Source organism: Pogona vitticeps, chromosome 2, assembly GCF_051106095.1.
Source record: "Pogona vitticeps strain Pit_001003342236 chromosome 2, PviZW2.1, whole genome shotgun sequence".
NCBI lineage: Eukaryota > Metazoa > Chordata > Lepidosauria > Squamata > Agamidae > Pogona > Pogona vitticeps.
This window is the reverse complement of record NC_135784.1, coordinates 302553555-302566649: the sequence shown is the minus strand read 5'-3', so window position 1 is coordinate 302566649 and position 13095 is coordinate 302553555. Positions and strand designations below refer to the sequence as shown.

The 13095-nt window shown below is 42.4% G+C and overlaps 1 protein-coding gene and 1 pseudogene across 8 annotated transcripts in view; both read left to right on the top strand.

Annotated features, from left to right (window-relative positions):
* Positions 1-13095, top strand: part of CTIF (cap binding complex dependent translation initiation factor) — a 199192-nt gene that overhangs the window by 20131 nt on the left and 165966 nt on the right. The gene's annotated exons all lie outside the window — the stretch shown is intronic.
* Positions 2776-2930, top strand: LOC140705093 (U1 spliceosomal RNA; annotated as a pseudogene).

Here is a 13095-nt window from a genome sequence, read left to right as displayed (position 1 = left end):
CAGTCTTGTATTGCAAGGCAGGAATAACCGTTGAGAAGTCTTTAATATCAAGTAAGAGCTGAAGTGTATGATGTGACGTGGGAAATCCTAAAAACCCCACAGTTAACTCCTGAAGGGATGGCAGTACAATATTCCTGATGGCTGTCGTTCCTCTAGTGCAGGGTTTTGAGCCTTACCCCCCTAGCTGATCTGCTGGATTAATTAAAGGCCACACTCCTGCTGTTCAGGGTTTTCATTAAGCATTTAACAGCCCTGTGTGTTTTTTTCCTTTTGTTCTCTGCCCTTTTGTTGAGAACTGTAAAGAACAGCAGCTGATGAGCTAGCTGAACTTTGACCCGCTCCACTTCATCTGGATTGTTCTGCTGACCCATCAGGGATCTGTAAAGAATCTGTAATAAAAATTTGTGCTCCTGGAGCTTCCCTCTTGCCTGCTCCTCCTCCTTTTTTCCCCTTCTTGTCTTTGTAATCTTTCATGAAAATTGAGCAAGATGATCAGGAGGAAACAAAAAAACAGAATGTCTGCATGTGTTTGGTGTGCCTTTGTGCACGTGTTTCTAAGAATCTTGCCAACGTCCGTTCAGTAATAGAAAGTGAAGGAAATTGGGTGTTTTAGGAAACAACAAAAATCTTGTGTCTTGAACCTGTAGCAGGTACCCCTCAGCTGGCGTGGACCTGATGGTTTGGGCTATACAGTGGTGCCTTGCTAGATGATTACCTCGCAAAACGGTTAATTCGCAAGATGATGGGTTTTTGCGATCGCTATAGCGCTTTGCAAAACAGTTTTCCTTATGGGCAATTTTCGCTAGACAATGTTTCAGTCTGTGCTTCGCAAGACTTTTTTTGGGCGGGGGCATTTTTTGCAAGACGATGATTTTGAGAGCTGGGTCCGTGCTTCACAAAACAGTTTCTCTATGGGCGATTTTCGCAAGATGACGATTTTCCCCCCATTGGAAAGCATTAAATGGATTTCAATGCATTCCAATGGGGAACTGCATTTCACAAGACAATGTTTTCACAAGACAGCAATTTTCGCAGAACGAACTAACAGTGTCTTGCGAGGCACCACTGTACTCCAATGACTGGCCTGCTGGTGGAGGATGATGAGTTGTTGTTACATGCTGTCAAGTTGCCTCCAACTTTCGGCAATCATATGATCATTAAAATTAGCAAGGGTCAGCAGGTCATTTAAAAACGTGCATAGTAGCATACAGTGAAACATCTAATCCTTTTATACATACTTTATAATAGAAATATAAAGGGGCAATGAGGGGCATTCTGCAAGAAATTCCTTTTGCCAGTGTATTACCGTATTTTTTGCTCCATAAGACGCACCGGACATTAAGACGCACTTAATTTTTAGAGGAGGAACACAGGGAAAATATATTCTGAACCAAATAGTGTAATAAAATATTTAATAAACTATAACAGAATAACATTTGAACCATGTAAAGTAAACAGCAGTCAACAGTGGCATTAATATAGATCATTATCAGCCAGTGATAAGACCTATACCACTCTACCTATATTTTACATTTCCTTTCATCCACCTCCTCCCCATGCTTATAGAAACGTCTCAATGACAGATGAGATTGTTGTGCAACTCTGCCCAGCTACAGCTTAAGCCTATATTAAGTTAGAAATGGTTTGTCTGATTTGGCACTGCATTGAGAGGTCGGTTTTTGGAGGATAAATAGTGGAATGAAACTGTTTAACAGCTGGTTTTCCTTATTTACTTTAGGTTATGCAAAAGAACAGCAACACAAAGCTTAACTCATTCACCAGCAGTAGCACATGCTCAGCATAAGACCAAATCTCAGGTTTCTGACATAATTGAACATTTATAGCATGCAAGGCACAACAGGTTAGGCCACACAAAGCCAAAAAAAACTGAATACAAACTATAGTAGCTGAAATCAGGAAGCAGGTACTGTAATCCAGTTAGAAGTCAGGAGGCACACTTAGTTTCCTTGCTGCAACACCCTTTGGAAATACATTCTCTATTTGATGTCCAGAACTAGTTGAAAAGTTTGCAAGTTGAATCCAAATTTCCCATAAAAATGCATTGAAAATTAATTAATGCATTTTTATGGGGGGGGGAGGTCAGAAACTTTAAAAAACTTAAAAGAAAGTCACTTACCAGGTACTGTAGACTGAGCCTTGCTCTTCACAGTGCCTTGGTAGACCCCAGAACAGCCAAAAAAGAGCCCTAAACAGCTAAAAGCCAGCAGGCAGACGGCAGCCATTTTGTGCTCTTCTCCTTGCTCTTCTCAGCTCCTTCCCCCTCCCCTCTCCCCACCTAACAGCTGATCGGCACTGGTCTGAAAGGCTTTGCAGAGAGCTTTTGAAGCAAATACCCCATGCACATTTCAACTCAAACGGAGCACCTTTTCACCCAAGCACAATTTAACCCAAACAAACAGCTTTTAAACTAAATTTTACATTTTAAAACGACAATACCAGGCAGTCCCAGGTCTCTCTCCCAGCTCTCTAACTGCTAGCAAGGAAGCAGACAAGCAGCCTCTTCACTAACTGAAAGTTTGAATTTCCCCGCTTTCTCTGCCTTCCCCGCATATTAGATATGCTAATATCTGTGCACTGGAGGATTGTGGGAGGAACATCTAGCCCCTGATGGGGGTCCTGTGGGGCACCCCAAAACACTGAAGAGCTCTCTTGGCCTCTTTTGGGACTGTTCTGATGAGGAGGTGCAGCTGGAGGTCACCATGCCTTTTGGGGGGCAGGCCAGAGAAAGGGGCAGGTGGTTTAGGAGACATTCCAACTCATACCTGGCAGGGGAGATACCATTGTTGTAAAAGTGGTTTTCCCAGGGTAAGGCTCAACTATTGCACTTTGGATGTGCTGACCCCTGTGATTTCCCCAAATGTGGGAAAATCAACTGCCTAAGTGGGGGACTATGTTTGTGGTTTCCCCTGTTCTTTCTAGAATTATTCTTTCCTCTTTAGTCCTTGGCTGTATTCACTGCCTGCTACCATAGGCCTGTTAACCTTGCTGGTTTTCTAGGTGGGCTGCAGGAAACAGATCCTGGAAAGCCAGCACTGCAGAATGGTGGGGTCTAAATAGCAAGCAGTCTCTGGTGCTAGTTCAGAGGCCTCCCAGCATGGCAGTAGGGGGTTTCTGGGTGGTGGTGGTTGAACCCCTTTTTTCTGTATTTGTTCCTTAAGACGCACATACTTTCTCCCCCACTATTTGGGGGGGGAGTGCGTCTTATGGAGCAAAAAATACAGTACTTTAATAAACCAATTATGTATATCCACTGGAAGTTTTGTTGCGGTCAGTAATTAATAATGAGCCGAAATGGGTTTTATTTTCATGTCCCATAATGTCAAAATAAAAATTTTTTTTGGCCTTTGTGAGTTCTTGCATGAACATTTTATTCTATTCTATTTTGTTACTGCAGAAAAAACAACAACAGGGTCTTTAAAGACAAACAAGGGTTCTTTGGCATAAACTTTTTGTGGACGGTAGCCCAGTTCATCAGATGCTTTCGTAGATTTCAGTTCACAAAAAAAAAAAACGTATGCCAAAGAATACTATTAGTCTTCAGGGTCCCACAATGGTCTGTTGTTTCTCCTGCAACAGACTAAAATGGCTACACCCCCAACTCCCAAATTTTCATTGTTCTGTCCCTATGCGACCTCCTGCAAGGTCAGGCCATTTGCTTTAAAGCAGTTTTGTTTACAGCTTTCCAAAGTGTCAGAGTGATGCTTTCTTTCTGTCCTTTGCACTTCAGACGCTAAGGATTTAGACCCAGGACTTCCCCCTACAAAGCGAATGCTCTGAATTGAATTGGGTGACCTTTCCAAAACACTAACTTAACATTAAAGCTTAGAGAGAGAAGTAACACAGGAAAAAAAAAGTCTTGAGAGCTTGATTTTAAAGAGGTATTTGGTCCTTGAATTAGCCAAGGGGGGAAGCTCCTGAACCTTCAAGGTAAAAGAAATGCCTGACCGGTCCATGTTTCTGACCAAGTTAGGGGATATTCTTCCATCAAAAAAACCTAAATATATATATTTCTTCATGCTTTATTTATTTGTATCGGAGTGTTTGCACAATTTAAAATTATGGACGTATGTGAAATATATGGAAATTATGGGCATAATATGAAATATATGGAAATTACGGATGTTTCTGAAACATTAAAAGGATTAGACCTTTTTTTGACGTATGAAAATCGACTGATTCCCGTAAGCCAGTGTTGAGCCACCAGATAGTCTGGAGGTAGCAGTGCCACCGCAAATAAATTTTCTGAAGAATTTATATTCACTTTATTCCATTAGGGAATAGGTAACCCTATTATTGTTACCAAGAGTAGGGTGGCTCAATACTGGTTCACTGTAGTTAGTCAACCCTAACCCTAATAGGGTTTTTGAGGTACATGAGATGTTCAAGGAGTTTTTACTATTGCTGCTGCCAGGGAGTTTCCATGACCAAGTAGAGATTTGAACCCAGGTATCATAAGTCCTGATCTAACATGTACTGAAGCTTGCTAGCTTAATTCTTTCGACTTGTAGAGAGATTTTAAGCTGGCGAAAACAAAATGGTTTGTATTTTGTTGTAAGCAGCCCAGAGACTTTTGGGTAGAGTGGGCGGCATATAAAACAGACTAGACTAGACTAGGATAGGATAGGATAGGACAGGACACGGACGGACGGACGGACGGACGGACGGACGGACGGACGGACGGACGGACGGACGGACGGACGGACGGACAGACAGACAGACAGACAGACAGACAGACAGACAGAATGAATACAGTTGGGTGAGGAGACTTACATTAATCTTTTCAAGATCTGCTTGGTTTTCTTGACATTTACATAGGCTAGAGATTGAGGCAAAAGGTTTGGTCCTATCTAAACTGCACACTGCTCCAGTGGAAGAAGACACTGTCGTTTCATCTAGGCAAGACATGACCTGTGCATTTATCTGAACTGTGGCATGCAGTGCTTGCAAGACTGTAAAAGGGTGCTGCTTGTATACCTCCTGATAGTGCGTAAAGTTCTTTTTGCAGAGTTTACAGGTTAATGATGCAATTTATTTATGCAGGCTATCCCCCCCCCCCCCCGCGCCCCTGTAGCTGTTGGGTACTTAATTTACTGACTTTGGAAGGATGGAAGGTTGAGTCAACCTTGAGCCAGCTACCTGGACCTGGGATCTAAGTCATGTAATGAGCAGAGTTTTCACTGCAGTACAGCTGTTTAACCCTTGGGTCACAAGGCTCTTCACTGAAGATTATGGTGTGAAATCTCACACTCATGAATGTTCTGCCAAATAAGTTTTCCTCATCTGCAGAGGAAAATGGTTGTGGGGCAATCTGTAATTAGAAGAGTAATTTGTGACAGGCAATCCTATAGTTCCATTGAGGTGGTCTTGTGTAGGACCAACTCTAAACTAGAGGAACATTGTTCATTTTAATTTCTCTGCTCTTTATGTCTGCTTGGGATTATTCTGAGCCTCTAAAACACTATCATTTGCCACCCTGAGCACACCCATTTTGCCTGAATTTGGAAACTAATCAAAGTTTGACCAAGTTTGGAATTGGATGGGAGATCACCAGGGAATACTAGATTTATGTGCTCAAATATTTAACATGCTTTTAAACATTCAGATACACCATTTGGAATGATGCATCTTGGTTACCTCCGTTTGTGACATACGTTAGGTAAAGGTAAAGGTTTCCCTTGACATTTAGTCCAGTTGTGTCTGACTCTAGGGTGCGGTGCTCATCCCCGTCTCCAAGCCGTAGAGCCAGTATTTGTCCGAAGACAGTTTCCGTGGTCAGGTGGCCAGGGCGCCTAGACATGGAACACTGTGACCTTCCCACCAAGGTGGTAACTATCTACTCACATTTACATGTTTTCGAATGGCTACGTTAGCAGGAACTGGGACAAGCGACAGGAGCTCACTCCATTGTGTGGATTTGATCTTACAACAGCTGGTCTTCTGACCCTGCAGCACAGAGGCTTCTGCGATTTAACCCACAGCGCCACCACGCCCCCTACGTTACCTTATAATTTTGATGCTTGATCGTTGGTGTCATAGGGCAAGTGGTTCGTAACTGCTATTGCAGAACTAGCAAATGTAAGCTTGGAAAACTGAGTGCAGTTATTTTACTGCATTTGCTTCAGAGATCTAGAATCAGGCTGATGTGTACAAGATATGTGGTATGACTGGTATGTTGGCTTGAAAGACTTCGCAGCCTGGATGGTCAGCTAGTCCTCCTATAGGTTTCTTATACTGTCATTTTTACAGGGGATGAGCATTTGGGTGGAAATTTTTGGAGATGATAGAGTACAGGAACAGCAAAATAGATTTTTCTCCTATCTCTCCTGAGCCTCTGAAAAGGGTTCAGAAGAAGGCAGGTAGACTGATGTATAAGCTTACCAGCTCATGCAACCAATACAAGTAGGTGCTCATACAATTATATTATCTCACATCTTTTGGACATTTCAGAGTAGGATAATCCCAGCTCAGCTGTCGTCTTCTGTATTTTAATTGTGTTTATTCTACTTTCACTTATGTACCTGCATGTGTGCACAAGTCCCCATTAATAGTTTGCTCTTCAGTCAAGAAGAGCAGCATAAATATCAAATCATGTTATTCAAAGTGAACGATGAGGTGGGTGCAATTTCAAAAGAGACCCGAAGTTTGTTTAGCCGCTTTAAAAATGTCACAGCAGGGAAACGCCAATTCTGAATGCATTCGATCAGCTGCAATCGCAGTGTTGCTGCAGACTGGGGAGGAAATTATCCCAATAAATGTGGAGCATTATGTTCTCTTTCTGGAAAGAGAACTGGTTTTTTTGGAGTTAAGAGAGCTAAATAGTAAGGCCACCAAGTACAGAAAGATTTTTTTTAAGTTAATCAACCACTGGTTATTTAACCAAGCGATTGGGTGTGTTTTAGATAAGTTTGCATATTGCTGGAATCATAACATAAGTGCTTTTTGGAGATATGAAAGGAAAACTAAGATAATAGAGAGATAAATACCAGTTATATTTGTTTCTGAGAAACTGCATTTCCTGCTTTCTTTTTTGCTTCCTGATATAGAAACGTAGGAAGCTCCCTTATATTGGGTCAGATCCTTGGTCTGTGTGTTGTAATATAGGGTCCACTATGATGGGGCAGAGCCTATTCAGCGTTCCAGGTAGCGTTCTCTCCTTCCCCTGGTTGTCTCACATGTAAATACTAAACAGCTTTGACCCGCCTCAGATCAGAGAAGATCAGATAGATTCATGGCTGTGCGGGGACATGATCATAGCAATGGATGAGAAATCATCTCTGAAAAATACACTCGTGTGTCTTTACCATGGGGAGGAGGGAGATGACTCCTGGCTTCAATTATTAAAAGCAACTGCAACATTCGTGTAATCAAAACAGTGGAACTTGCGGACCTGCAAAAGATTATGATGGTGGATGTGCAATGATATGAGCTTGTCCGTTTTTATTCCTGATTAAAAAGACGGATGGAACATGAAAGAGGGTGAGGGAATTCTTGACATTTTTTTTTCCAGCAAGAAGAGAAGTAGTGGTTGGGAAAGGACAAGCTACACTCTCGGTATGTTCTCCCATCACTTTGGTTTTGGATTTGGGATGGAATTTACTAGCCATGTGATGATGGCGATTGGTATATTTTTTTTAGCTTTGTTGTTTAGTCATTTAGTCATGTCTGACTCTTCATGACCCCATGGACCAAAGCATGCCAGGCCCTCCTCTTCCACTGCCTCCCGGAGTTGTGTCAAATTCATGTTGGTCGCTTCGATGACCCTGTCCAACCATCTCGTCCTCCGTCGTCCCCTTCTCCTCTTGCCTTCACACTTTCCCAACATCAGTGTCTTTTCTAGGGAGTGTTCTCTTCTCATGAGATGGCCAAAGTATTGGAGTCTCAGCTTCAGCATCTGTCCTTCCAGTGAGCTAGTTTTTTTGGCTAGTCACCACAAATGTTCTAATTTCTGAGGAAATAGGCACGTTAACCCGTTGTGGTAAAAATAATAAAGAGTGTCCACCTAAAGGCGAAGAAGTTGTATTGGATATGTTTTTGGAAACTGCACCACATTTCTTCAGGTGTTTAGTAATGTTTTTCTGACGCTGGCTGCTCTATGACGTGAAACCTTTTTTTCAGATAATCGTGCTTAACTCCAAGTATGGATAGGACTGTTCTTTTAATTTTCAGTCAATCCTGCTTCAGGAGCATTTGCTACAGTAGAAGACCAGGATTGGAAAATGTTTCTTTGGTACCCATATTTATGAAAGAAACATCAAGAATTCTTCTGAAGATATGACAGTCCACAAAAGATGATACCAAATAAAACAAACTAGTCACCTGAGTTACTTCTCAGCTGGATTACTGTAATGTGCTCAATGTGGGGCTGACTCCGGAAAGTGTTCAGAAGCCTTCGTCAGGTCCAAAATGCGGCAGCCCAATTGGTAATTTGGGCTGGTCATAGGGATCACAGAACTCCAAACCCACCCCTGTCCCATTAAAGCAGTGCCACTAGCTGCCAACCACTGGTTTCCAGGCAGAATTCAAAGTGCTGGTTCTAACCTGTAAAGCCCTAAACGGCTTGGTGCCCAAGCTATTTCAAGGACCACCTCACTCTATGAGCCTGCCCAGGGTGCTAAGATCGTCAGGAGAGGACTTTCTCTTGAACCCACCACCTTCACAGGTTCATTTGTTGGGGACATGGGAGAGGGTTTTCTCTGCTGCTGTTCCCAGACTTTGGAACTCCCTTCCATGAGTTGTCATTGTGGCCCTATCTTTACTGTCCTTCTGCAAGCAGGGGAAGAAGACCTTTCTCTCCAGGCAAGCATTCCCTGAGTGACGATCTGCATCTGTCTGAGTAGGGCTTGTTAAATGCATTGCTGTTCTTTGCTGCTTTGAATGCATTTTGGTGTTGCTTTTGTTTATTGTTTTTAGCATGATAAGTGTTTGTGGCTTTCAATATTCTATTTTGTTGTTTCGTCGTTAAGTCGTGTCCGACTCTTCGTGACCCCATGGACCAGAGCACGCCAGGCCCTCCTGTCTTCCACTGCCTCCCGGAGTTGTGTCAAATTCATGTTGGTAGCTTTGACAACACTGTCCATCCATCTCATCCTGTGTCGTCCCCTTCTCCTCTTGCCCTCACTCTTTCCCAACATCAGGGTCTTTTCCAGGGAGTCTTCTCTTCTCATGAGATGGCCAAAGTATTGGAGCCTCAGCTTCAGGATCTGTCCTTCCAGTGAGCACTCAGGGTAGATTTCCTTCAGAATGGATAGGTTGGTTCTCTTTGCAGTCCAGGGGAATCTCAAGAGCCTCCTCTAGCACCACAATTCAAAAGCATCAATTCTTCGGCGGTCAGCCTTCTTTATGGTTCAGTGTTTGTGGCTTTCAATATTGTATACTCACTATTTTAAGTTTTACATACAGTCTTTTAATGATGTAAGCTAAAACATGATGTAAGTAAAAACATTTGGGAGAGAGGGAGGGATGGATAGATAGATAGATAGATAGATAGATAGATAGATAGATAGATAGATAGATAGATAAAATAAAAATTCTCTGCTTCACTTCCTCATACTTAAAGTTTTTTGAAAGTTGGAGCATGCTAAAAGCAGTGGTGGATTTGATATTTTCCCTGGTTTTTTGGCTTTTGATCAGTGTGGTGCATTCCTTTACAGTACTATCATGTTTAATAAGGCACAAACTCTGATACTTAAGTTAGGTGAGAAACCGTGAAATGTTGTTAGTATTGTTGTAACATCTCCCAAGAGCTTTGGATTCCATGTTCAAAATGGCTGTGCTGCTTTGCTGTGGGGAGAGCTGTAGTCCCCCCAATGCTTTTGCAAACTATTCCAGCCCCCTTCATTCAAATTCCAGCTTTCATTAAAAATAAATAACCCAAGACATTATATTTGTCTTTCCGCTTACTTGCCAGATTTATCTCTGTCTGACCTGATTCCTTGAATGCAGTTTCCGTCTGGATACACAGATTTGTCCAGGAACCCCAGCACATAAACACGACTCCTCCCGCCTCCAGTGTTCTCCCAGAAAAATCTACTTCCAAACGAAGTGGGTTGTTTTTATTTTATGCCGTATGTGGCCCAAAGAAAGTGTGTCAAAGAATGTAAACAGAATAGATGGGAACATGTTAGCATGATTAAATCCCAATTACCCAGAACGTTGATCACTACTGGCAGTAGGCATATATAAGGAATTTGAACATTTGTAATGGAAGAATGTTTTCTGAGAAGTAAACCTTATTTTCATACTGTATTTCCCATGCCAACTTCAAGTATTCATCAGGTTACTAGACACTAAGTATAGCTAAATATAACTAAAATATAACTATTTTGTATTATTTCCATTTGGTTCACCAGGTAGCATTTGGCAACTATGGTTATACTACAGATGTCAGTATCAGAGTAATAGATAACACAGTACAAGGCACCTGTCATATATATTTATCGTGATTGCTGCAGTCGCCTTTCTTAGTGTACAGACATTGATAATTAATATCAAGATTGTTGCAAAATAAAATCACATTCTTGCTTAATTGAAAAAAAACTTAGTCAATTGATTCTCATGACTTTTAACATTATCTTTGTTTAGAAGCAAACTTTGTTAAGTTCAATAGGATTTATGCTTAGGTATATTTCTATAGGAATGTAGCCTTTGCTGAGTTCAGCTTTGAAAAAAGAAGACTGAGGGGAGATATGATAGCACTTTTTAAATACTTGAAGAGTAGTCATACAGACGAGGGGCATGATTTGTACTTGATCATCCCAGAGTGCAGGACACGCAGCAATGGACTCAAATTACAGGTAGCCAAATTTCGGTTGAGTATCAGGAAAACTGTCTTAGAGCAGTATGACAATGGAACCAGTTACTTTGGGAAGTGGTGAATGCTCCCAACACTGGAGTAATTCAAGAGAAAAATAAACAGCGGTCTGTCCAAATACTTCAATTTGGATTCCTGCATTGAGTAGGGAGTTGTACTCAATGGCCTTATAAGCCCCTTCCAGTTGAATTATTCTATGACTTTCTAAGTAGGAGGAATTACAATATCAGGTTTCCCTACTCTCTGTAAACTGAGGTTCAACCCTCACAATAGCTCAAATAGAAGATCATTTCCCCAGGAACTGTGTATTGTTTTAAGCCATCCTAAGGTAGAGGTTTCCCATGACAATTTGTCCAGTCATGTCTGACTCTAGAGCGGTGTGCTCATCCCCATTTCCAAGCTGTAGAGCCAGCGTTTGTCCGAAGACAGTTTCTGTGGTCACATGACCAGAAGAACTAGACATGGGACACTGTTACCTTCCCACCGTGGTGGTACCTATTTATCTACTCGCATTTTTACATGCTTTCAAACAGCTAGATTGGCAGGAGCTGGGACAAGCGACGGGAGCTGACTCCATCGCATGGATTTGATCTTACGACGGCTGGTCTTCCAACCTTGCAGCACAGAGACTCCTGCGATTTAACCCGCAGCGCCACCACGTCCTTTCTTTGATGTAATGCAGAGTGGGTTGGTCTAGAATGGGCTGTTAAGGGCCATTAACTGTACAAATACCCTACTGCTCATTTGGTGATATGGACTGGCCCAGATGCCTGCACATTTGGACACTTCTGACATAGGAGGTGGTTATGGAGATCTGACCATAAGCCCCTGACCTTCCAAATTTAACTTGGCACCACTAACTGCCTGGGTTGCCAGTTGCATAAAAGCTTCCACACATGGAGTTGTGTACATAAGCTGAAGAAGCTTTCGCTCTGTATGGATGCCCAAGAAAAGCAGCTCTCATAAAGGAGAAGGAGTCCAGTAGTACAGCCTCTGGAGTAGCCAACCTTGCAGGGCTTGGACTGTTGATTTGCCATGATCCCCTCCCCATATGCTGCACAACTGGAAAGGATGAAAAAATGGGTGTTTATTGTCCTCCCCTCCAAATCTGGAATTAATGCTTTCTGTGTTAGGTTTGGAGGACTGTGACCTCCCACGAAGAAAGCAGCTCTTGGAGGTTTCCAAAAGCAGGAAAATGGGAGAATGACCTCTACAGCTTTTTCCAACTCTGCCTTGTACGTAGAAGATCACATCTTTGGTCTCTTCGGCTGAGTGCAGGAATGGTAGTGGAAGGGCTGCATCACCCAGCCGGGCTACACTCCACAATCAGGAAGTACCATATTTTTCCATGTATAAGGCACCACTTTTTCCTAAAATCATTGCACTGAAAATTGAGGGGTATCTTTTGCACAGAAGTAAGTTGAGAACACAAGAACGAACAAAATGGTCCGTACCTTGCCTCTGTCAACAGCCTTCTTTCAATCAGGAGGCTTAGCTGCCTCCAATCACGAGCCTTATGGAACTGACGTCAGCTGATGCGGAACAAAACAAATGGAACACACCTCGTTGAAGGTGGAGCCTGTAGGCTCATATTCAACAAGGACACAAAATGTCCGACCATTCTGAGCCCAGACGCTGAATCCTCAAAGCTACGTTTTCTTAATTTTAGAGTTAGAAAAAGGGGGGTGTCTTATGAATGGAAAAATATGATAGCTCTTTTTCATATCATATGTAACAATTTCCTTTTGACAAACAATGGAGTCCCTTGGGTTGTTTGAATTTGATGGACACCTGAAGGACCGCCTCCTTCCATATGAGCCTACCCGGCAGTTAAGATCTAGCCAGGGGGCCCTTTTGAAAGAGCCGTCCCTTAAGGAGATAAGAGGGAGCGCTTGTAGACAAAGGGCCTTTTCGGCAGCTGCCCCCAGACTATGGAATGCCCTCCCGACTGAGATTCGTCTGGCACCGACACTGATGACATTTTGGCGCCAGGTCAAAACCTTCCTGTTCCAGAAGGCTTTTAACTGAAATAATATTAGCTGTGGGTCTGATGGCAATTTTATATATATATTAATTGTATTTTAATTGTTGCATATCTTTGTTGTATTTTGGATGCTGTAAGCCACCCAGAGACCTTTGGGTAGTGTGGGCGGCATATAAATTAAATAAATAAAAAATAAATAATAATAATATTCCAACATCTTTCTGTTGTATGGGTAGGTTTTAACAACCACAGGGAGCTGGCAACAGGTAAGCCTGTGTTT